This window comes from Trichomycterus rosablanca, chromosome 14, assembly GCF_030014385.1.
Source record: "Trichomycterus rosablanca isolate fTriRos1 chromosome 14, fTriRos1.hap1, whole genome shotgun sequence".
Taxonomy (NCBI): domain Eukaryota; kingdom Metazoa; phylum Chordata; class Actinopteri; order Siluriformes; family Trichomycteridae; genus Trichomycterus; species Trichomycterus rosablanca.
Genome location: NC_086001.1, coordinates 8,138,829 through 8,164,260, shown reverse-complemented (window position 1 = coordinate 8,164,260; position 25,432 = coordinate 8,138,829). Strand labels below are relative to the sequence as shown.

The 25,432-nt window shown below is 37.2% G+C and overlaps 1 protein-coding gene across 2 annotated transcripts in view; it reads right to left on the bottom strand.

Moving 5' to 3' along the window:
* The window catches only part of LOC134325913 (Kv channel-interacting protein 2-like), a 161,039-nt gene that overhangs the window by 134,818 nt on the left and 789 nt on the right, over nucleotides 1–25,432 (bottom strand). The gene's annotated exons all lie outside the window — the stretch shown is intronic.

The following is a 25,432-nucleotide window of genomic DNA, read 5'->3' as shown; positions in this document are numbered from 1 at the left end:
AGAAAACAGAGCACCCACGTGAACACAAAAAGAACATGCAAACTCCACACAGAAAGGACCCTAACCACTCGGCCAAAGAATCAAACCCAGGACCTTCTTGCTGTGAGGCAACAGCGCTACCCGCCGTGCCACTGTGCAGCCGTAATGAATGAAGACAAACATTCTACTGCATTATTAGTGTAGGCAGAACTTATTCCAGCATAACTGTTCCATAAACTTGTCAAATACCATTCCATATACTTTAACAATGCACCAATGCTCATCTTCCAAATGTACTTAACTGACTCCATTATTTCTCCTCCAAGATACAGATAATTAGAGATCAATGTCACTCTGAGACTATACTTAGCAGCTACCAAACCTCCAGGGTCGGTATTATAACAGATATATAAATAAATACATTCAGCCATCACTGAATTGATTGCAGTAATCATGTACAATATAAACACAATTAAGGGACGAACCAACATCAGTTAGAAACAGAGCTTGAGTTTGTAGTGACTAAATCACAACTGAAAATATGGCTGCACAAATTAGTCCCACTAGGTTGATTGGTAATTAAAGGGAAACATTTACGTCTGGCTATTTTTTTATATTAGCAAAGACAATGTAATGTCATCATTGAAAAGCTATAAAAAAGCCATTAAGCAGGGTAAAACGTCAAAAACTTTCTATAGACTATTTTTTCACTGGCAAATAATGGTCCTTCTAATTCATGCGACCGCATTAATTCTAATGAGATGAGCCGATGTTTAATCAATGCACGTTACAGACACAGTGATGCCATTGGTTCAGCATGTTCTGGCTTTTTTAACAAAAGGTTAGATTTTGTAAATCATCAAATAGTGGGAGAATGTAAACTATGGCTAAATTGCCTAGGTCAGGCCACTAATCTCAGAAAAGGTAGGTCCTTTCTGTATGCAGTTTGCATGTTCTCCCCGTGTCGGTGTGGGTTTCCAGCGGGAGCTCCAGTTTTCTCCCACACTCCAAAGACATGCAAGTGAGGTGAACTGGACATGGAAAATGGTCCATGACTGTGTTTGATATTAAAGACTTGAACTGATGAATCTTGTGTAACCAGTAACTACTTGTTCTGTCAAAAATTTAACCATAGTCTGCAAATCAAGACGTTACAAAATGAGACAGCTGAGCAAATACATCAAGTGTTTTACTCTCTTTTTGTATTAATAAAATCCTCACTAAACACTTATTTATTTGTATGGCCAAAAGTATGCAGACACCTGACCATGAACTTGTTGGACAAGCCATTCCAACATTATTAGGACTAATATAAAGTCGCTAGACCCTCATTTACTATTCAGGAAAAGCTTTCAGCAAAAAGTTTAGGTGTGTTTATGGAAAATTGTGTCTATTTAGTCAAAGAGCATTTGTGAGGTCAGGCAGAAGACCTGACTCAATTAGAGTTCTACTTCATCTCAAAGATGTTCAAGCAGACTTTTGGAGGTAAAGCATCTCTGCAAAAAGTTGGGAAATGTGCATTAAAATGCTGTTTACTATGGAATACAAATTATGTATCAATAATAAAAAAGGCTCCACACACAGGCACTGCAAACACCCTTTCTGGTACTTAATTCACTTTACATAAGAGACTATGTTTAAAGCCAGTGGGAAAGTTTTATTTTAGTTTCTAATCTTGTTTATACCTCCTAATACTCAAGGGATGGTGTAGAGATGTGTTTACATAAAACAAAATGCCTAGAGAATTATTTTTCAGCTTTAACAGATCAAGCTGAGAAGAATTATGTAACTGCTTTAATGGAAGACTAAAGGTTCCTGCTGTTCAGCTGTCGACTTATAAAATATTCTATATAAACAATATGGCTAAAATTTGGATTTGGATACCACTAAATTTGATTATATAAAATGAATTCTATGCCTCCAACCTTGTGGCAACATTTTGGGAAAGGTTATTTTCTGTTCAAGCACAGCACTATGCGAGGTCTTTAAAGACACTGACAAAATTGGTGTGGAGGAACATCGGAACCTGCACAAAGCTCTGACTTCAAACCCTACTGAACACCAAATGCTCATAAATTAATAGGCACAAATTCCCAAAGACATACTCTAAAATATTGTGGAAGGCCATCCTACAAATTTATAAAAATGTAATTGTAAATGTATAGTCTGCATACTTTCAGTAATGAAAAAAACAATGGACTCAAAACACACCCTTGGGGAGCGGCACAATTGTTTGATCTATGCAAAAACATCACCAGCATCCGCCGGTTGTTTACCCGTAATAAATACATGTACACAACACATTGCTGTACCTAATGTTTCAACTCAAACTAATTTTTACAAGTTTCAGTAGCTGGTTAAGTAAAGTAGCATTCGTGGCCGTTCAGGTGGCACAGCAGTAAAAAGAGAGACTGGAACCAGAGCTGGGATCTCGAATACATTGTATCGAGTCTCATCAATTTCGGCATACAATGCTGCCCACGTGTCAGAGGGGACGTGGGTTAGCTTCGTTCTCCTCAATTAGCGCGGGATCGGCATTGGTGGAGAGGAAGCATGATGCAATCGGGCAATTGGACACGCTAAAAGGGAGAAAAAGCAATAAAAAAATGCAACAGAAAATGCATAAACAAAATATATATATATATACAGTGTATCACAAAAGTGAGTACACCCCTCACATTTCTGCAGATATTTAAGTATATCTTTTCATGGGACAACACTGACAAAATGACACTTTGACACAATGAAAAGTAGTCTGTGTGCAGCTTATATAACAGTGTAAATTTATTCTTCCCTCAAAATAACTCAATATACAGCCATTAATGTCTAAACCACCGGCAACAAAAGTGAGTACACCCCTAAGAGACTACACCCCTAAATGTCCAAATTGAGCACTGCTTGTCATTTTCCCTCCAAAATGTCATGTGATTTGTTAGTGTTACTAGGTCTCAGGTGTGCATAGGGAGCAGGTGTGTTCAATTTAGTAGTACAGCTCTCACACTCTCTCATACTGGTCACTGAAAGTTCCAACATGGCACCTCATGGCAAAGAACTCTCTGAGGATCTTAAAAGACGAATTGTTGCGCTACATGAAGATGGCCAAGGCTACAAGAAGATTGCCAACACCCTGAAACTGAGCTGCAGCACAGTGGCCAAGATCATCCAGCGTTTTAAAAGAGCAGGGTCCACTCAGAACAGACCTCGCGTTGGTCGTCCAAAGAAGCTGAGTGCACGTGCTCAGCGTCACATCCAACTGCTGTCTTTGAAAGATAGGCGCAGGAGTGCTGTCAGCATTGCTGCAGAGATTGAAAAGGTGGGGGGTCAGCCTGTCAGTGCTCAGACCATACGCCGCACACTACATCAAATTGGTCTGCATGGCTGTCACCCCAGAAGGAAGCCTCTTCTGAAGTCTCTACACAAGAAAGCCCACAAACAGTTTGCTGAAGACATGTCAACAAAGGACATGGATTACTGGAACCATGTCCTATGGTCTGATGAGACCAAGATAAATTTGTTTGGTTCAGATGGTCTCAAGCATGTGTGGCGGCAATCAGGTGAGGAGTACAAAGATAAGTGTGTCATGCCTACAGTCAAGCATGGTGGTGGGAATGCCATGGTCTGGGGCTGCATGAGTGCAGCAGGTGTTGGGGAGTTACATTTCATTGAGGGACACATGAACTCCAATATGTACTGTGAAATACTGAAGCAGAGCATGATCCCCTCCCTCCGGAAACTGGGTCGCAGGGCAGTGTTCCAGCATGATAATGACCCCAAACACACCTCTAAGAAGACCACTGCTTTATTGAAGAGGCTGAGGGTAAAGGTGATGGACTGGCCAAGCATGTCTCCAGACCTAAACCCAATAGAACATCTTTGGGGCATCCTCAAGCGGAAGGTGGAGGAGCGCAAAGTCTCGAATATCCGCCAGCTCCGTGATGTCGTCATGGAGGAGTGGAAAAGCATTCCAGTGGCAACCTGTGAAGCTCTGGTAAACTCCATGCCCAGGAGAGTTAAGGCAGTTCTGGGAAATAATGGTGGCCACACAAAATATTGACACTTCAGGAACTTTCACTAAGGGGTGTACTCACTTTTGTTGCCGGTGGTTTAGACATTAATGGCTGTATATTGAGTTATTTTGAGGGAAGAATAAATGTACACTGTTATATAAGCTGCACACAGACTACTTTTCATTGTGTCAAAGTGTCATTTTGTCAGTGTTGTCCCATGAAAAGATATACTTAAATATCTGCAGAAATGTGAGGGGTGTACTCACTTTTGTGATACACTGTATATATATATATAAAAGTAAAGTAGCATTCATTTATTTTGATGCATCGATAACTACAATACTAAACAATCTTTAAACTTCTGTCCTGAGCTCAGAAACATTATAGACTCAGTTTCTCTGTTTCCCTGTTCTCTGTTTTAGCAGGAAAACACAAAATAATTCATAACAATGTAAATGCATCATCACAGCTGCTGGTAAAATAATAAATGCAGTCATTTATGAGATTCTGCATAAAGCTTTTACATTTCTGTGTGTATCCATCACTCTAAAAGCTTTCCACCTGCAGGGTCTTTATCCGCTAGTCCAAAATTATATGATTTTACTGACGAGGGTGGTGGGATTAGGAAGAGTTGACATTTAATCAGCCGAGCTTGATGACCAAAAGTCTGGGCTCTCAAAGGCCAAGAGATAATATAATGTAGACTAATGAGGGAATAATTACACTAAGAATGGAACAAAAGCACTCTGTCCCTCAAGAAGAGTCCAATTAACATGGAGATTTAACCTTGACACTTGGGAGAAATTAGAACTGGGATTTACATTCTTATATTAGATATTTAACTCAACTGCTATTTATTTAACAATTCATCTTTACTAACCACTTTATTCTGGTCAGGGTTGTGGTAAATTTAGGGTCACTGAGTAATACTGGACGTGGGGTAGAAACAACCTAGACAGGGTGCCAATTCATCTGATGAAGCCAGCTCACATTCTGCATGTGGCTAAAATGCCAACTCAAATACATTATATGGTCAAAAGTATGCAGACACATGACCATGGACATCCCTTTCCAACATTATAGACAGTCGCTAGTCCCACACTTACTGTTCAGGGAAAGTTTTCGACAAGATTTTAAAGCGTGTTTATGGGAAAAGCATTTCTGAGGTCAGGCACTGAGGAAGTGTGAGGACCTGACTCTCAAAAAGCCCTAATTATTTACAAACTTTTGTCTATAAGGGATTTCCACCAGGTACTCTGGTTTTAACCTCATTGCTGCTATGAATTAGACCTAGATGTACATCTTTGACTGACTGCATGATGAAATTCCAGTATTCCAGTATTCCTGGGTGGTGCCAGACCCATCGCAACCCTCACCAGGATAAAGCAAAAAGCATATAAATAAATAAACAAGCCCTTGGAGCTGTAAAGCACACACAATAACTGCTATTCAGCCCTGCTGGCCCAGATCTTTAAAGGACATGAATACACCGCGTGCAGGGTGCCAATCCATCACAGCTTATTTGTCATCACAAGCTTAGCATTAACTAATGAACACTCACGATCAAGTGTATTGTATCAGTCATGGTATCATCCTGACTTAGCTACCCTTAATAGATTGAAGTCATTAATCAGAACGTGCACTGTACACCTAAACCTACTTTTACTTTAACAATACTGTTCATACAATAAGACATTTACAGTTACAACATTTAGTGGACGCTTTTATCCAAATTGACTTACAGTGTACAGTCTAAGCAATTAAGGGTTAAGGGTCTTGCTCAAGGGCCCAACAGTGGCAAACTGGCAGTGGTGGGGTTCGAACCAGTAACCTTATAATTACTAGTCCAGTATCATAACCAATTGGCTACAACTGCCCTTAAGAGAGTGACTTGTTGACTGAGATAGAAATTTCTTAACACCGTCCTGAATTAGCAATATTTAGGCGCTTTAGACAGAAAACAGGACTAAAATGGAATGGGATATATATGAATACCACCAGTCTAATACTACAGATACTTTTTTAAACAAAATCGTATTTTCTTTCATTGTGAACATTACACTATATTTTCAGATGCACGTCTCAAATGGCTTCAAACATGTGATCCAGACTTCTTTTCAGTTGTATAGTGGAAAATTCAACTGGTGGGTGACCTGGGTTTTTTAATACCTTCAGCTACAGGTTTCTCATTTCATCCAATATGAGACTTGCATCAACCATGAAAATGTCAATACATGGACATGACTTATAATTATCAAAGTGAACAGGTTCTACTCACAGGGAAATGCTCTCAAGAAACACTAATAATGCAACATAAGCACATGCCCAGCAAAGTTTTTATGGCACCACTGGATGTATTCCACCATGGATGGATGTATTCAGAGTCGGAAACTTTAAATGGAGCTATGCAGCTTTCCATTACATTAAATGTATCTGAACACCCCTCCTAATTATTGAACTGAACTCTGTTCCCCAGGGTCCATGTTGCTGCACCACTGTGTTATACATTATATATGGGTGGATATTATTTAATATTAAAAATATGCCTTGGTAGGCCGCTCAGGTGGCGCAGCGGTAAAAAGAAACGCGCTGCAACCAGGGCTGGATTCTGAGAAGCGTGGTATCGAATCCAGCCTTGCTTTACCGGTTCGAAGCTGAGTGGCTATATGAGCAACGATTGGCCAGTTGCTCATGTGGGGGGTGGGACAAAGAACCGGATGTGGGTCTCTCTCTGTCAGAATGCGATTGCGTTCTCTGCCGGCTGATTGGAGGCGCTTACACAGAGATGGGAGAGGGTGCCCTTAGGGTGTGTCTCTCCGCATGCAACGCTAGGTGGCGCCAAACTCGTCAATGTGTGGGTGGCAAAGATGCATCTGGCTGCTGCTTGTGTTTCGGAGGGGATACGGGTTAGCTTCAATCACCTCCGTCAGGGCAGGGTTCGGCATAGACAGAGAGGAAGCACGATGCTAATTGAACAATTGGATGCGCTAAAAGGGGAGAAAAAGGGGTAAAAAATTTAGAAAAAAATAAAATAAAATAATAATAATAATAATAATATGCCTTGGTGACAAAACATCTATGTCAACTAAAGTCAAGTAATCAGCAAGTTACAGTAAAATATTACTAACCACACATACTGTAAATAAACAGCAGTGAGCATGATGAGCCAGATGACATGCTGAAAATTAGATGGTTACAAACAAGTACTGTACCACGCAGAACAACGTTCACATTAACTTATTATTAAAATTCATATAAACAAATATTATAAATAAATAGATAAACATAAAAAAACACGACCAAACCTAATTCAGCAATCAGGATGTAAATTTTATACAAAAGGAATAGCTAATCAGAGATGCAGCCAGAATCTTAATGCACTTTTAAACACCATCAGCTGACACAGCAAGGTCACATACCTTTATCCTGGAGCACAAGTATGTAAAACAAACGCTTGTAAAATAGTTATTGTACACTTGATACTATTAAACCCACTACCCTTACAGAAATATCATATTAGTGCAGTCCCTCATGTGATAGACCTGTATCTGTGCTGTAGTGGATCGATGTTTATTGTGTTCGGCATTTAGCGAAATTCTAATAGCAGAGCTATTTAATAGCTTCACACCTACAGAATATGTAGAGCAGGCTGCAAAAATCGAATGCGTCAATGATTTCACACTTGCTGGTTTTACAACATCGTCTCGGTATCGGATGTGCCCTAAATCTCTCAGTCACCCACTGGAAACACAACAATGTTCTCTTGATTTTATATCCTGTGCCTAATTAGTCTTGATGGTCATGTTTTTAACCTTAATAAATCCTTTTACTGCTTGTTTTAGGTCTTTTCTGTCCTTCTTTTAACCTCTGCCAAGGAAAATGTTTATGACTCAAAGACATTTATATATCTATGACTCATTTAGGTGCATTTATAATCCTTAGCTTCACTTTAGCACGACTACTAAAACACTGTTGGAGTGAGAGGAATAATTTAGGTGCTTCTTTATTTCACACTTGTTACTGGGGTAATTGGCTCGGGAGTTTGGACCTGTTGGTGTAACTGACAGTCGATGTGTTTTCCATGCTCTTCTGCACCCTTTCTGTCCTGAGTGATTGAGTGTGAGGACACAGCCGAGTTGATCCTCCAATAACCTCTCCTCGAGGCTTTAGCTCTTTGATTTTTGTCTTTCTGCAAGCTCCGGGTGACAGTCGGAGTGTGTCAGGTCAAGATGACTGCATGACTGCTGCTCCCTGTGCTGCATGTGTGATCAGTGGCTTCCACTTTTATTACAATTTTTCAGACCTACAAACATCCTTTGCCTTTCTGTTTTTGTAAAATATGTTTAGCTTGTGTTTAAGGGCTACTTACATTTACATTTTTGGCATTTAGCCGACACTTTTACCCATTGTGACTTACAGTACTATGATAGTATACAGCCTGAGCAATTGAGCGTTAAGGGCCTTACTCAGGGGCCCAACAGCAGCAACCTGGCAGTGGTGGGGATTGAATCAGCAACCTTCTGATTCTAGTTAAGTACTCTAACCACTAGGCTACAACTGTCTACTTACAAAAGGGGTAAGACACAAAGGAAACATGTGCAATTTGTGCTTATAGTAAACTGACATTTGATTTTCAAACCTGTAGCTTATCAAGTGAACTATTATTGGTACCACCTACCACCACTCTGGGTGGCTGAGGTCCAGGGTGTGTTACTGCAGTGTGCTTAGTGATTCCGGGGTAGCCGGACCCACCATGTCCATGCCTAGCCACTCCTCTGAGAAGGCTTCTCCTAAGTATGTCTGTGGGATTTTGTGCCCATTTAGTCAAAAGAGCATTTGTATGGCTGGGCAATAGCCATACACTGACCAATGGAGTTTCTTTAAACCCAGATTTTATGTCTTTATAGTCCATGCTTTGTGCACAGGGGCTAGCCACAGAGCTCTCGTGGAAGGCGGACGCACTGTTCCCTGCTCCCTTATCTCTCCTGCTTGGCTTCTTCTGTATATATTGTCTCGTCTACTCTACTCTTCAGAGATTCTCTTAGCATCTGGAGCTCTGTTGCACAGAGGCTAGCAACAGAGCTCTCGTGGAAGGCGGACGCACTGTTCCCTGCTCCCTTATCTCTCCTGCTTGGCTTCTTCTGTATATATTGTCTCGTCTACTCTACTCTTCAGAGATTCTCTTAGCATCTGGAGCTCTGTTGCACAGGGGCTAGCAACAGAGCTCTCGTGGAAGGCGGACGCACTGTTCCCTGCTCCCTTATCTCTCCTGCTTGGCTTCTTCTGTATATATTGTCTCGTCTACTCTACTCTTCAGAGATTCTCTTAGCACTACTCTTCGAAGAACAAATTATGGATTTGGTTAAATGGTCTCTGAATGCTATTGACACCATCTTCTCAACGAGGAGTTCGGGTTCGGGGGAACCCACATGCCCCGGCAGAACGCAGATGGCAGGATACGCGATGGACTCGTGGGCGAAGTGGAGAGTCATGTGCCTGGCATCTCTTTCGTTAGAGGACATAGAAGATGTTTACCTATTCAGAACTTTGTGATTGTGGGGTTTTTGCTGATTGGATTAGGCTTTACTCTGCTGTATCGGGAAATTAAAAGAGTTGGGTCAGTTGTCAAGGGTCCCCAGAAACTGCCCAATTTGATTGATATGATGGGCAAAGCCGTCGGAACTCAGACTGTGACTATGAATCGCAATATGGAATTTATCTTGGAGAAACTAGCGGCTTTGCAAAGGGATTTGAATCAGAGACCGAATCAATCGCAGAGCATGTGTTAAGGAAATTTTTAACCGTGTTCGGATTACAAAAACAGGTCATTTCTGCTCTTTGGCTTTCCCTGCTATCAGCATGGCCTCGCTGATAAGGAAATTCCTCCGGAAGATCTGCGCTAAGGGTCATCTCACCCTCCCTCCCCTGTTCTATGTATGTTGACTGTTTTCATTCTGGGCAGCAACTGCTGTGTCGCCATCTTATCGCGAACTTTGTACAGACTTTTTGCAGGAATGAAAGAACTGACATTTTCCCAACCCATCACCCGACGCCTTCCAAACTTCTTAGCTTAATCCCACCAATACGGCAGGACGGGTCTGCAGTGCGCGCCGGCATACTGGCTGCGAATCGCTGGGGCTGCTTGTCGTAGTTTGCTTACTTTCCTATCCCTACATCCCTAACCCGTGGCTCGTTGTGTGACTATGTTATGTTCTTATGTTTACATGTGCTTGTGTGCTGTAAGGAGCTTTTTTTCGTGTTACCATAGTGTGCTCCTTAGGGAGCACAATGTGGTTGCTGTTTTTTTTTATCTCCTACTCTCCCAATGTGTTACCATTTCTTGTTTAACGATGTGAATTTCCCCATTGTGGGACTAATAAAGGATTATCTATCTATCTATCTATCTATCTATCTATCTATCTATCTATCTATCTATCTATCTATCTATCTATCTATCTATCTATCTATCTATCTATCTATCTATCTATCTATCTATCTATCTATCTATCTATCTATCTATCTATCTATCTATCTTAAGGAAGAGATGGCCAAATTCACTGACAAATGCTGCTCCAAGTCATGTGCCGCTATGATAACCCTATTAGAGTCAACCACCCGTCTATTGCTAGACCCTCACTGGATTAAAAGCCTAAATTCTACTGGCACTCAGCTCTTATATAACTTTCATTTATTAGGAATGACACACTCTTGGTATTTAAATAGAAACATAAACCAGCTTCATAGAAATCTTAAAGACTAACGTAACAGCTCCATTATTAATAAGAGAGTTACCTTTTCTCATACTATCACATTAACACCAAACGTAACAGCTCCATTATTAATAAGTGAGTTACCTTTTCTCATACTATCACATTAACACAAAACGTAACAGCTCCATTATTAATAAGAGAGTAACATTTTCTTACACTATCACATTAACACCAAACGTAACAGCTCCATTATTAATAAAAGAGTAACATTTTCTTACACTATCACATTAACACCAAATGTAACAGCTCCATTATTAATAAGAGAGTAACATTTTCTTACACTATCACATTAACACCAAACGTAACAGCTCCATTATTAATAAAAGAGTAACATTTTCTTACACTATCACATTAACACCAAACGTAACAGCTCCATTATTAATAAGTGAGTTACCTTTTCTCATACTATCACATTAACACCAAACGTAACAGCTCCATTATTAATAAGAGAGTAACATTTTCTTACACTATCACATTAACACCAAATGTAACAGCTCCATTATTAATAAGAGTTACCTTTTCTCATACTATCACATTAACACAAAACGTAACAGCTCCATTATTAATAAGAGTTACCTTTTCTCATACTATCACATTAATACCAAACGTAACAGCTCCATTATTAATAAGTGAGTTACCTTTTCTCATACTATCACATTAACACAAAACGTAACAGCTCCATTATTGAAAAAAGAGTAACATTTTCTTACACTATCACATTAACACCAAATGTAACAGCTCCATTATTATTAAGAGATTTACCTTTTCTCATACTATCACATTAACACCAAACGTAACAGCTACATTATTAATAAGTGAGTTACCTTTTTTCACACTATCACATTAACACAAAACGTAACAGCTCCATTATTAATAAAAGAGTAACATTTTCTTACACTATCACATTAACACCAAATGTAACAGCTCCATTATTAATAAGAGAGTAACATTTTCTTACACTATCACATTAACACCAAATGTAACAGCTCCATTATTAATAAGAGAGTAACATTTTCTTACACTATCACATTAACACCAATTGTAACAGCTCCATTATTAATAAAGAGTAACATTTTCTTACACTATCACATTAACACCAAATGTAACAGCTCCATTATTAATAAGAGAGTAACATTTTCTTACACTATCACATTAACACCAAACGTAACAGCTCCATTATTAATAAGTGAGTTACCTTTTCTTACACTATCACATTAACACCAATTGTAACAGCTCCATTATTAATAAGAGAGTAACATTTCCTTACACTATCACATTAACACCAAATGTAACAGCTCCATTATTAATAAGAGAGTAACATTTTCTTACACTATCACATTAACACCAAATGTAACAGCTCCATTATTAATAAGAGAGTAACATTTTCTTACACTATCACATTAACACCAATTGTAACAGCTCCATTATTAATAAGAGAGTAACATTTTCTTACACTATCACATTAACACCAAATGTAACAGCTCCATTATTAATAAGAGAGTAACATTTTCTTACACTATCACATTAACACCAAACGTAACAGCTCCATTATTAATAAGAGAGTAACATTTTCTTACACTATCACATTAACACCAAATGTAACAGCTCCATTATTAATAAGAGAGCAACATTTTCTTACACTATTACATTAACACCAAACGTAACAGCTCCATTATTAATAAGAGAGTAACATTTTCTTACACTATCACATTAACACCAAACGTAACAGCTCCATTATTAATAAGAGAGTAACATTTTCTTACACTATCACATTAACACCAAACGTAACAGCTCCATTATTAATAAGAGAGTAACATTTTCTTACACTATCACATTAACACAAAACGTAACAGCTCCATTATTAATAAAAGAGTAACATTTTCTTACACTATCACATTAACACCAAATGTAACAGCTCCATTATTAATAAGAGAGTAACATTTTCTCACACTATCACATTAACACTAAATGTAACAGCTCCATTATTAATAAGAGAGTAACATTTTCTTACACTATCACATTAACACCAAACGTAACAGCTCCATTATTAATAAGAGAGTAACAGGTCTATTTTTAATAAGTGAGTTACTTTTTCTCACACTATCACATTAACACCAAACATAACAGGTCTATTTTTAATAAGTGAGTTACCTTTTCTCATACTATCACATTAACACAAAACGTAACAGCTCCATTATTGAAAAAAGAGTAACATTTTCTTACACTATCACATTAACACCAAATGTAACAGCTCCATTATTATTAAGAGATTTACCTTTTCTCATACTATCACATTAACACCAAACGTAACAGCTACATTATTAATAAGTGAGTTACCTTTTTTCACACTATCACATTAACACAAAACGTAACAGCTCCATTATTAATAAAAGAGTAACATTTTCTTACACTATCACATTAACACCAAATGTAACAGCTCCATTATTAATAAGAGAGTAACATTTTCTTACACTATCACATTAACACCAAATTTAACAGCTCCATTATTAATAAGAGAGTAACATTTTCTTACACTATCACATTAACACCAATTGTAACAGCTCCATTATTAATAAGAGAGTAACATTTTCTTACACTATCACATTAACACCAAATGTAACAGCTCCATTATTAATAAGAGAGTAACATTTTCTTACACTATCACATTAACACCAAACGTAACAGCTCCATTATTAATAAGAGAGTAACATTTTCTTACACTATCACATTAACACCAAATGTAACAGCTCCATTATTAATAAGAGAGTAACATTTTCTTACACTATCACATTAACACCAAACGTAACAGCTCCATTATTAATAAAAGAGTAACATTTTCTTACACTATCACATTAACACCAAACGTAACAGCTCCATTATTAATAAGTGAGTTACCTTTTCTTACACTATCACATTAACACCAATTGTAACAGCTCCATTATTAATAAGAGAGTAACATTTCCTTACACTATCACATTAACACCAAATGTAACAGCTCCATTATTAATAAGAGAGTAACATTTTCTTACACTATCACATTAACACCAAATGTAACAGCTCCATTATTAATAAGAGAGTAACATTTTCTTACACTATCACATTAACACCAATTGTAACAGCTCCATTATTAATAAGAGAGTAACATTTTCTTACACTATCACATTAACACCAAATGTAACAGCTCCATTATTAATAAGAGAGTAACATTTTCTTACACTATCACATTAACACCAAACGTAACAGCTCCATTATTAATAAGAGAGTAACATTTTCTTACACTATCACATTAACACCAAATGTAACAGCTCCATTATTAATAAGAGAGCAACATTTTCTTACACTATCACATTAACACCAAACGTAACAGCTCCATTATTAATAAGAGAGTAACATTTTCTTACACTATCACATTAACACCAAACGTAACAGCTCCATTATTAATAAGAGAGTAACATTTTCTTACACTATCACATTAACACCAAACGTAACAGCTCCATTATTAATAAGAGAGTAACATTTTCTTACACTATCACATTAACACCAAACGTAACAGCTCCATTATTAATAAGAGAGTAACATTTTCTTACACTATCACATTAACACAAAACGTAACAGCTCCATTATTAATAAAAGAGTAACATTTTCTTACACTATCACATTAACACCAAATGTAACAGCTCCATTATTAATAAGAGAGTAACATTTTCTCACACTATCACATTAACACTAAATGTAACAGCTCCATTATTAATAAGAGAGTAACATTTTCTTACACTATCACATTAACACCAAACGTAACAGCTCCATTATTAATAAGAGAGTAACAGGTCTATTTTTAATAAGTGAGTTACTTTTTCTCACACTATCACATTAACACCAAACATAACAGGTCTATTTTTAATAAGTGAGTTACCTTTTCTCATACTATCACATTAACACCAAACGTAACAGCTCCATTATTAATAAGAGAGTAACATTTTCTTACACTATCACATTAACACAAAACGTAACAGGTCTATTTTTAAAAAGTGAGTTACCTTTTCTCACACTATTACATTTTGTTGATTTGGAGACAGAAAACAGATTAATGCCGAGTACAAAACACATGCTGAGAAAGATATATCTTTGTCAACAGGAGTTGAGTATTGATCGCTTCCCTAGCTAAAGGGGAAGGCCATACACTATGGTCTGCATTAATGCAATTCCCATGAGACTCATTAGCGCTGTCTGACCGTTCCCTATTCACAACAATGGAATGAAATAAATAAGGTAAGATGATCATAAATCTTAACAGTTTAAGAAAGAGCCATGTGTAAGCGCCTAGCAAAACATGATTCAATATCACATCTTATTAAGTATCGCTTGGTGTGACTCACTCTTCCTGTAGCTTCTATGCTAAGTATAGATGTTAAAAAGAAAAATGGACACAGAATAGGCTTTATAGGCTTTTCAGTTATGTTAATATCAGTGTAGAGTTTGCTTAAAAGGTTTGCTTAAAAGACTTGAAGTAAACAATTCTTCAGAAAGCAATATTAACATAAATCATCTGGGGCTACTGTTCATGGTTAGACTGACAATTTTAGATCCAGTGGAATGGAAATCTTAATTGTCCAATATACAGTAACATTACAGATAATTGTATGCATTGTAGTAATCATTGTGGGAAAGCTTTTTTCTTGCAGAGAACACTGACCTCAACCCCATCAAATAATGTTGGGATGAACTGAAATATGAAAAGCCAAAAGACATTATCACCAAACATCTGTGTCCAACCTTATTAATACTTCCATGCTAAATGGAAATCGATCCTTGAAGTCATGTTACAAAATCTAGTTAAAAAGCCACAAACCACAGGCCTGGACAGAAGATCCTTTAAAATATGTTTAGTTAATAGGAATTTGGGTTCTACACTAGGAATTAAAGGCTCTTAAGTGCTTGGATTGTACTGTGTCAAACATGAGTCACTTTAAATAAACACTTCAGCCAAATGACTAAATGTACAGGTCAATGATATGTACAAAACTGGAATACTATTAACTTATAAACACAACATCTAAATAAAGTAGAAAAATTTAAGTGCCACAATTACTGACAACCTTAAAACTTCTACAAATAAGTTTAAAAAATGTTTCAAACAATAATCCATGACTTTCTGCCTCACCGAGGTATAACTACATGATGTGAGACAAATGTCAACTTCTGTTAGTTTTTCTTCAACATGGGAAAGACAAGAGAACACGATTCAAATAAAGGAAAAATCAGTTGACCATCTTGTGTCAGGAAATGGCTAAAAAAATAGCTACTCATCTAAAAATGTCTGGACAATACCTGAAAAGTTCAAATCAACTGAAACTGCTATAAACTTGCCTGGATAGGGCCCGCATTTGTTTTGCCCCCATTCACAGTGCAGAGGGTGGTAAGAGAGGCGAAAAAACAAGGCTCACAGATGGAGGGTGACAGTAAAAAATAGTTTCTTGGTACTAACAAGTCTCCCAAACTACTATCAGACACAATGTCTATGTCAACAGATGGAAAAAAAAAGCTTTCCTCTCATCTAATTACAAACGTACATGCCTGGAGTTTGTCAATTGCTGATGCGACTTTGGAACCATGTTCTATGGTCAAGTGAAAGTAAAATTGAGCTTTTTGGAAATAAACACTGAATTTGGTACACAGCATCACCAGGTTGCCCAAAGTGCAGTGGTGCCAATAATTGTGGCATGTGCGCCATGTGTAAGGGTTTTTTCTCAGAATAAATTTACATCAGTAAAAGACTGGATTAAAGATTTTACAGTGAAGTTAAGGTAATTCACCAAGTGAGGATCTTGCCTCTTTTCAGTTACCTTTACCAGGGAGGCCAATAATTGTAGAGGTGACAGCATGTTTCTAATAGTAAGTGGTGGTGTAGCAGTTAAGGTTCTAAACTAATAATCAATGTTAAAGGGTTCAAATGCCCATACCGCCAAGCTTCCACTTTTGGTTCTTCATCCAGGCGTTTTTACTGCTACTAGTTTTTCTGTGCTGCTGCTGCTACCTCTGTTGGAGAGATGCCATACAAAATTTCATTGTACCTGTGTATAGTGACAATAAAGATTCTATTCTATTCTACTAATGGTATGGACTGTAACCCGTCACATTTAATAAAAGCTTCTGCCAAATGTCAATGAAAAAAAGAAAGCATTGGTAGTGCTGACTAAGCCTCTATACACAATATGTGTGGCCATAAAGTGTTGCTATACGTCACTGATATGCAAAGACAGACTGAATGTACAATTCATGTACAGTATAGTCAAACAGAACTACAATTAAGTCAATGCCTTAAAAAATAAGTTCTAGTGTTTCCGAGTGATTTACCAGGTTTGAAACACCAAGAAAATCGTGCTGCACTAATGAAAACTGACTCTGCTAATGAGGGTTTCATCTGCCAACATTCATGATTAGTTTGCCAGAGCTGCAGCAAACAGTTGTATGAAGAAGCTTCATCTCTTAATAGCCGTATGTTCCACCGAACAGAAGCATATTTCTGTTTAAACTATCCAAACCATCCTTATAAAACTATGCTTCTGGTATCTCTTAGCACCTCAAAATACACAATACATGCTGTCATTCATTTTTACAAATCCCCTTTATCTTAAAGGTTGCAGCGGGTTCAGCGCCAATCAATCACAGGGCAACATGCTCACACTGACACTCATTTCCTTACAGCTAGGGCAGCCTTAGGGCCTATTTAATTTCTGCATATTTTGGAGGGGTGAGGGGGAATCCAGGGTATACAGAGCAAACCCAAAAATAGCAAAATTATTCGAGATTATCCAAAATTATGGCAGTGGACAAAACCAGTGACAATGACAAAAAGTGAAGTTTGACTATATGCAAATGAGGAATGAAACTTAGGCATGACCAGACTTGATAAGGTTCTATTTTTATACTATTAAACATAGTTTCTCTCCCAATTTAGCAAAGCCGATTCGCTGCTGGGGACCCTGACAGCGTCCAAGGAGGGTGTATATTCACCTAACACACACTCCCTTTGACGTGTGCGCAGTCCACCAATCCCTTCTTATTCATGTGGATTTGCGCATGAGGTCAGCTTTGCACACGATGAGTCACAACCCAATTTCTGCGCTCTTCCACTCTCTGTACAGGCAATTTTGTCTGCTGCAGGCATTAGCCAATTATGCCCAGCCGACCGGTAGAAGAGTCGAGATTTGAACCCGGGAGCTCAGAATCTTGCTAGCGGTATATCCCGTTGCACCACCTGGGCGCCTCTATTAAACATAGTTTGATAGTTTCTACATTGTTTTGTTCTAAATATTTGATAAAGTCAGTATAATTCACTGCTTCATATACGTGTGTTCTAGACATACAAAAAATAGAGTGGTCAGGTTTTTAAAATTTTCGGGTTATTAGCTTACTTTAAAATGTGAAGATCGAGCTATGTTTTCTAAGTGAAGCATTCAAGACACCTCCCGCCATGTCCAGTTTTCCAGAGGTAAAATCTAATAAAGCTAGTGACTAGAAGTACACTCTACAAAATGTTCTCTGGTGATAAGCAACAGCATTTTGCAAGAATTAAAAAATCTCTTCTGGAGTAAACATAAGGGTTTAAAGACTGCTCGATATTTTACCATTCTGTTATGCCATGTCATCTACAGATGTAATGCTAGTCAAAAACACAACTGTAGTCCAGCCGTTATCAATTCCACCACACAGTGCAAAGGAAATGAAGGTTTAATACTTTATTTAAAGAGACTTTTCTCAGCAGTACCTTCTTTTTTCAACTGTTACAAAATAAAATGTCCCAGCGGACACTTCAGAAAAAGTACCACCAGGATCCGCAATTTCCACAAAGCACTTTGAGAATGCACCATTAAACATGTCTGCAGGGAATAACAACTGGTGAGACTGTATGGAGACAAGCCATGTGAAAATACACAGTTTCAAGTGCTTTAGGCATATTAGTCCATTTGTAAACTAGTTCAGTGTGAAGTGTTGCAAGTGTTCATTCAATTGATCAAAAAAAATGAGTCAGTCTCTGGCTACAGGATTACATGTACAGTATGTATAGAATGTCTACAAATTAGTTAATCTTAAATAGTAATCATTCTTTTATAACATTTGCTGTAGAACATGGCAAATATCACAAGTGGTTATTTACTTGTGTGTAAATAACCTGTACGTTATTGTTTGTTTCGTTTAGTTGTTTAGTTACTCATTACACAAGGTTTATCAGTTCACTAGGTTATATCGAACACAGTCTTGGACAATTTAGTGTCTCCAATTCACCTCATTTGCATGTCCACCCCACCTGGGGATCGAACCTTCTTGCTGTGAGGCGACAATGCTACCCACTTAGCCACCTTGCTGCAGCACCTGTACGTTAAACTGTTTTACTATTTAGGTAGCAGAGTCAGCATAGCTTGCTAAATCCTGGCTTGAACAGAAGTATAACTTTTTATGTAGGGCTTGATTTGGTCTCCCAGACTAATTTTGTAATGTTAAATTGAATCTAAAATTGCAAACCTTCCATTTGCATACTATAATTTAGTCATAGCCTAAATGCTACGTTCCTCTGGCTTACATGCATTTTCTGAAATCAACACAGATTTGCAAATTACAAAGAATAGAAGCAAATATGTAGCTTTATTGGAGCAAACATTAACTACTTCCAATATTAACAAATCAAGATTGTGCATCCACAGTGTTTTTTAATTAATAAAAGAAAAAGCTGTTTATTCTTTATAAATTACAACTATTTGATTTAGTATAATCTCACATGGCAGCATGTTGGTCACCAGCTTTACTGATCTATACAATTCCATGTATGCATGGTATTAGAGCTGTCTCCATGAGCTAGACCTTCACAAAACACAAAACCGACCCTTAATGGACTTCGCAGATCTAGAGCGAGCGAAAGCCTTTCACTATAACCTGATTTTTGCTCTTTTTCCATGAATTATTAGTTGTAACATGAATTATGAACACAAGCTCTAAAATGTGCGAAGGCTGAAATGCAAGAACGTCAAATTCTCTTTATTCTGGTCCGAGTTCTTTTTTTCCCTCTGCATTTTAAACCGAGAACACATTTCCATGACTGAATGCATAGTGACTCAGTGAAGTGATTTAATCCTGTGGACTGAAATGGATTTGACCCCTCCAACTGTACGGGGAGGAAATACAAACACAATTACCTTGAAGAAAGGTTACTGTGGGTCCCCAGGCATAGTCAGCAAAAAAAAAACATTTGTTTGTTTTCTACTAGTAAACATTTACCGGCATTTAACCTTTTAGCCCTCTATGTTGTCATGTCTTAACGTTTCTATTTTGTTTACACTGCGCTCTTCCTAGCAGCAATTCAGTGTGACAGAGCATGAGGAAATAGTTTATTTTCAGTTAAAGTTGGTGATATAGAGAGACAAGTGTGACTTGCGGTTTTTAAATTGAAGCAGTTTAACTTGATGCAAATAAACAAAGCAGACAATGTCAAGAACAAGGACAAAACAATCCATCAGTTTTTAGTTTAAAACAGACTGTAATTATGAGGGGAATAATTATACAAGACTGTGATTACTCAGCTCAATGTTACCTAAATTATTTACAAAAGCCTTTTCCGCTCGCTCCAAAGTGTTTTTATTAATGGGGTTTAAGTCAAGGGACTGTGAGGATCATTGGATTTGAATGTTAGTTTTGTAATCAGCAATGTAAAATCTTAATCTAAACCAAATGAAAATGCTATGCATGCATAAAGAAGGCTTTTATTTTTAAGAAATCCCCAAACAGTGTGCATTACTTCCTCACTCTGTGCACATCTAATACGCAGCTACAGGACACTTTATTACTGCTAAAGTAAGTTCCTCCAAACCTGATTTGGCTCTGCAATCTTGATCTTTTGGCACAGTATGATTTAAATTACAAAAGAAAAGAAAAAAGACATACTGCAAGAAAGCTATTTCTAGAACGCTGGATTTCTGTTCAAATCAAAGAGGCAGTTTTGAAAAGTCTGCAGTCTCCCACGCTACCTTAAAGCAACCCGGGTCAGCCCTGTCACATGTGCACAGCTTGCACCCGGTGCCTCTGAGGAGCTGGATCTGAGTCATGTTAACTTCTCCCACACAGACACACTTTCACACCAACAACCCACATTGCTGAGGAACAGAACTGTACACACAATCCAAATCTAATAAACCTGATTTGGAATTATAATAAATAGAAGAAAAAAAAAAGTTGGCATGAGTGGGCTTTGTGAAAACTCTTCAGTTACGAAATCCCTGCTACTTTTGGAAGTCATTTGATGTACCTAGATTAAGTAAATAATTGAAACCATTATGGAGTAAGGATTGATAAACTTTAAAAAGTGTTATCCTTGTTCCAGCAGATTCCAATTCATGGCAAAAATGTTTGGCAAGAACATCTTGTTCCATGTGCTTTGTAATGCATACAGGCAAACTATTTCTAATTATGCATGTTTCACTTAGCACACTGTGTACAATTTCTTTTTCGACAGGTTTAATCACCCAAGTTAATGACAATGAAGGTGTACAAATGCATTATTACTTGTGGGAATTCCTGAGTATGTGTAAAATGAGTCTAGACAGCCTAAAATTTCCAACATTACTATTTCCTGAAACGTCCAAAAACATGATGCAGAGATTAGAAAAAGATTATTACTGAGGTGAAGTAAAAAAGTACAAAAATAGAAATAAAAGAAATAAATAGTTACTGATCCTTGTCTGGTAAAAGACTTCCTGACGCCCACTCACTTGCTCTTTCCCCTCACTACTCCTTAAAGCAAAGGCAACAATTCTGCATCGTTTCAGCTCTGTTGCTCTATAGGTTTCGACCATGGGCTATATCTTTTAAAATAGAATCACGACTCCTCAATACTCTCTTTTAAGACAGCATTAATTTGCATTTTAATTTGTCTGTTTGCCGTCTCCTACCGTTGTCTGTCAAAATGGCTCAAAATGACAATCATTTCCTTAAAAAAAGTCATTTCATTGATGTTTTGGCACCTGGGATTAATTATGTATTATGTCTCTCCTACAAACCACATTTCCAGAAAAGTTGGCACAATTTCAAAAAATGCAATTTGTAATTTGTTAATTCACTTGAACCTTTATTTAACAGACAAAATGACAAAGAAAAGATTTTTATCATTTGTTAAAAAAAAAAACACTGAATCATTTGGGAATCGAAGAATCTAAGTGCTGTAGTTTTGCAAGTGGAATTTTTGCTGTATACAAGACTTGAATTCCTCCAGATTTAAACAGTCAGTGGTCACCATTGTGTGATAGTCCTCTTTATGATGCGCCATACATTTTCAATAAGAGACAACAGACAGTCAAAATTAGACTGCAGGCAGGCAGGCCAGTCAACACACACTCTGTGTCTACAAAATCACACTGTTGTAACTTGAGGTGAATAAGGCCTGGCATTTTCCTACTGAAATATGTGGAGTTCCTGAAAAAATGTGTCATGTAGTGTATTAGTACCAATGACATGGGTAACCTGCACATCTGTGATAGCAACATAAATGCTGAGGGGTACAAATGCATTCTGGATCAACTTAGTGCCACCTTGATAATTACTTTTTCCAATGTCATCCCTCATTCTGCACTTCGTACAACAGCGTGGCTTTTAAGTAAGACATTGCAGGGGCTAGACAAGCCTCCATGCAGTCCAGACATGTCTCTCATTAAAGACGTGTGGTGCATAATAAAGCAACAACTGATATTATAATATACGACAACTGAGTCAAGTGTGATGTAAATCACAAGTAAAATTGTTGCCTTGTCACTTCAGCTGCTCAACAGTCTAATGCATGTGATGTAAATAATTAGTTTCATTCATTATTTGCAACTAAAGTTGACTCAGTGAAAACACTGGAAATCGTTTCTTTGCACTTTAGTCCATTGAATAAAGACACACTGTATATTGGGATTGGTAATTAAAATGTGGTAATTGTAATCAATTACATCGTCATTTAATGTTTTGAAAGAAAGTCACTGTTTTATATCAGTCATAGGACTACTGGTGTATCCTTATAAAAACACAGATACCTACAGATGGTCTGCTTATACGTATCACAAAATACTAACCCATTTACTACTTCAACTTTAAACACACAGGTAATTTGCACTTAACTTGCTAGAAACAAAAAGCCAGACAGAACAGTTCTCACAGCAATTTACATTTATACTGAATTTTATACAGTTCAAAATGACTGCAAAATAAAACCAAAATGTAAGATTTTCACACTGAACAATGTTCACTTTTATTTTTTTTATCTATGTGTAGTCTCAGAAAGTACACTGCTATTATTGAAAAAAACACAGCAGTGTAGTGCTACTGGTTATTTTACCTGGTTTTACACTGGAACACTTGAACTGCTGTAATCATGGCTTTAAAGTCAGAATACAACAACAACCCTTTTCCAAATCCCTTTCTCTACTTATTGCAGCACAGCTGATAGAGCATGTGCTAACCATCAGCATGCTTGCAGTTACTGTCTGTGAGGAGTTCTCCCATTGCTTACATGGATTTCCTCTAAACACTCTAGTTTGTATTCTCAGACTGGCCACTTTAAACTGCCTTTTCATTTATATCATCTATATAACTCATTTCTAAAAAAAAAAAATACCATGGATGTTGCCTAAACGTAGATTTAGTACAGTACATCTGTACTGATAAGGGTTCAAATGCTGCTGTTGTGATGTCCTGTATTTATTGGTGTTTTTTTTTTTTTTTTATGGAACTTTCTTTGTCATGTGGAAGAAAAATTCATAATTTAAAATAACGAATTAATTAGCTTACATGGATTTCCTCTAGTTTCTATTCTCAAAAAAACATGCAGGAAGCAGACTGGCCACTTTAAACTGCATCTCCTCTAGTTGGAAAGTAAATGAAGATCTGTGTTGCATTGTGATGGACTGGCAGCCTGTTTAGTGTGTAATCTGCATTACACCCGGTGTTTCTGGTTGGTACAGTACCCACCAGCACCCTGTTTCCTTTTTCTTTATTACAAGCTAGTGATATAATAGAGACTTGACTTAAAAGGGCTATTTTGGTTTAAACCTGTAGCATTTTAATAATGCACCAACCCAGTGCTTCGGTTGACACAGTACACACCAGTACCCCCGTTTTCTTTTTCTTTCTTACAAGCAAGTGATATAATTGAGACCTAACTTACAAGGTTATTTTTGATAAACTTGTAATAAACCTTTTATTAACAAGGTGTTTAATGTGTCAAACACCCCATGTTGGGACAAGTTAGGTAAAAAGACTTCCTCTATATAACTAAATTCTTAAAATGCCATGGAAGTTGCCCAAAAGTAGCTTTAATACAGTACATCTGTAATATATACTACTTACTGATAAGGGTTCAAATGCTGCTGTTGTGGTGTCCTGTATTTATTGGTGTTTTTTTTATATGGAACTTTCTTTGTCACGTGGAAGAAAAATCCATGATTTAAAATAATAAATTAATTAGCTTACATGGATTTCCACTAAGTACTCTAGTTTATATTCTTAAAAAACATGCAGGAATCAGACTGGCCACTTTAAACTGCCTTTCTTCTATGTAAGAAAGTAAATGTGAAGATCTGTGTTGCCTTGTGATGGACTGGCAGCCTGTTTAGTGTGTAATCTGCATTACACCCGGTGTTTCTGGTTGGCACAGTACCCACCAGCACCCTGTTTCCTTTTTCTTTCTTACAAGCAAGTGATATAATCAAGACTTGACTTAAAAAGGCTATTTTTGCTTAAACCTGTAGCATTTTAATAATGTGCCAACCCAGTGCTTCGGTTGATATAGTACACACCAGTACCCTGTTTCCCTTTTCTTTATTACAAGCAAGTGATATAATAGAGACTCGACTTAAAAGGGATATTTTTGTTGAAACCTGTAATAAACCTTTTAATAAACCCCATGTTGGGACAAGTTAAGTAAAAAGACTTGCTCTATATAACTAAATTCTAAAAATGCCATGGAAGTTGCCTAAATGTCAGTTAGGTATAATGAATTAATTAGCTTATATGGATTTCCACTATGTACTCTAGTTTCTATTCTTAAAAAAACATGCAGGAAGCAAACTGGCCACTTTAAACTGCCTTACCTCTATGTGAGAAAGTAAATGTGAAGATCTGTGTTGCCTTGTGATGGAGTGACAGCCTGTTTAGTGTGTAATCCTGCATTGCACCCGGTAATTTTGGTTTAAACCTGTAGCATTTTAATAATGTGCCAACCCAGTGCTTCTGGTTGACATAGTACACACCAGTACCCCTGTTCTTTATTACAAGCAAGTGATATAATTGAGACTTGACTTAAAAAGGCTGTATTTTGTCTAAACCTATAGCATTTTAATAATGTGCCAACCCAGTGCTTCTGGTAGACATAGTACACACACCAGTGCCCTGTTTCCCTTTTCTTTCTTACCATCAAGTGATGTAATTCAGAATCAGAATCAGAATATCTTTATTGTCATTATACCAGGTATAACGAAATTTAGGTGCAATATTCTCTAGTGTTATAAGCAATAAATTTAAAGAAAAACTAGAATTTACAAAATACCAAAATTTGCATTTACAAAATTAACAGAATTGACAATAACAATAATGACAATAACACAATAACATTAACACACAAAAATAGACTTTCTGTCAGTAACAAGCTGGTGG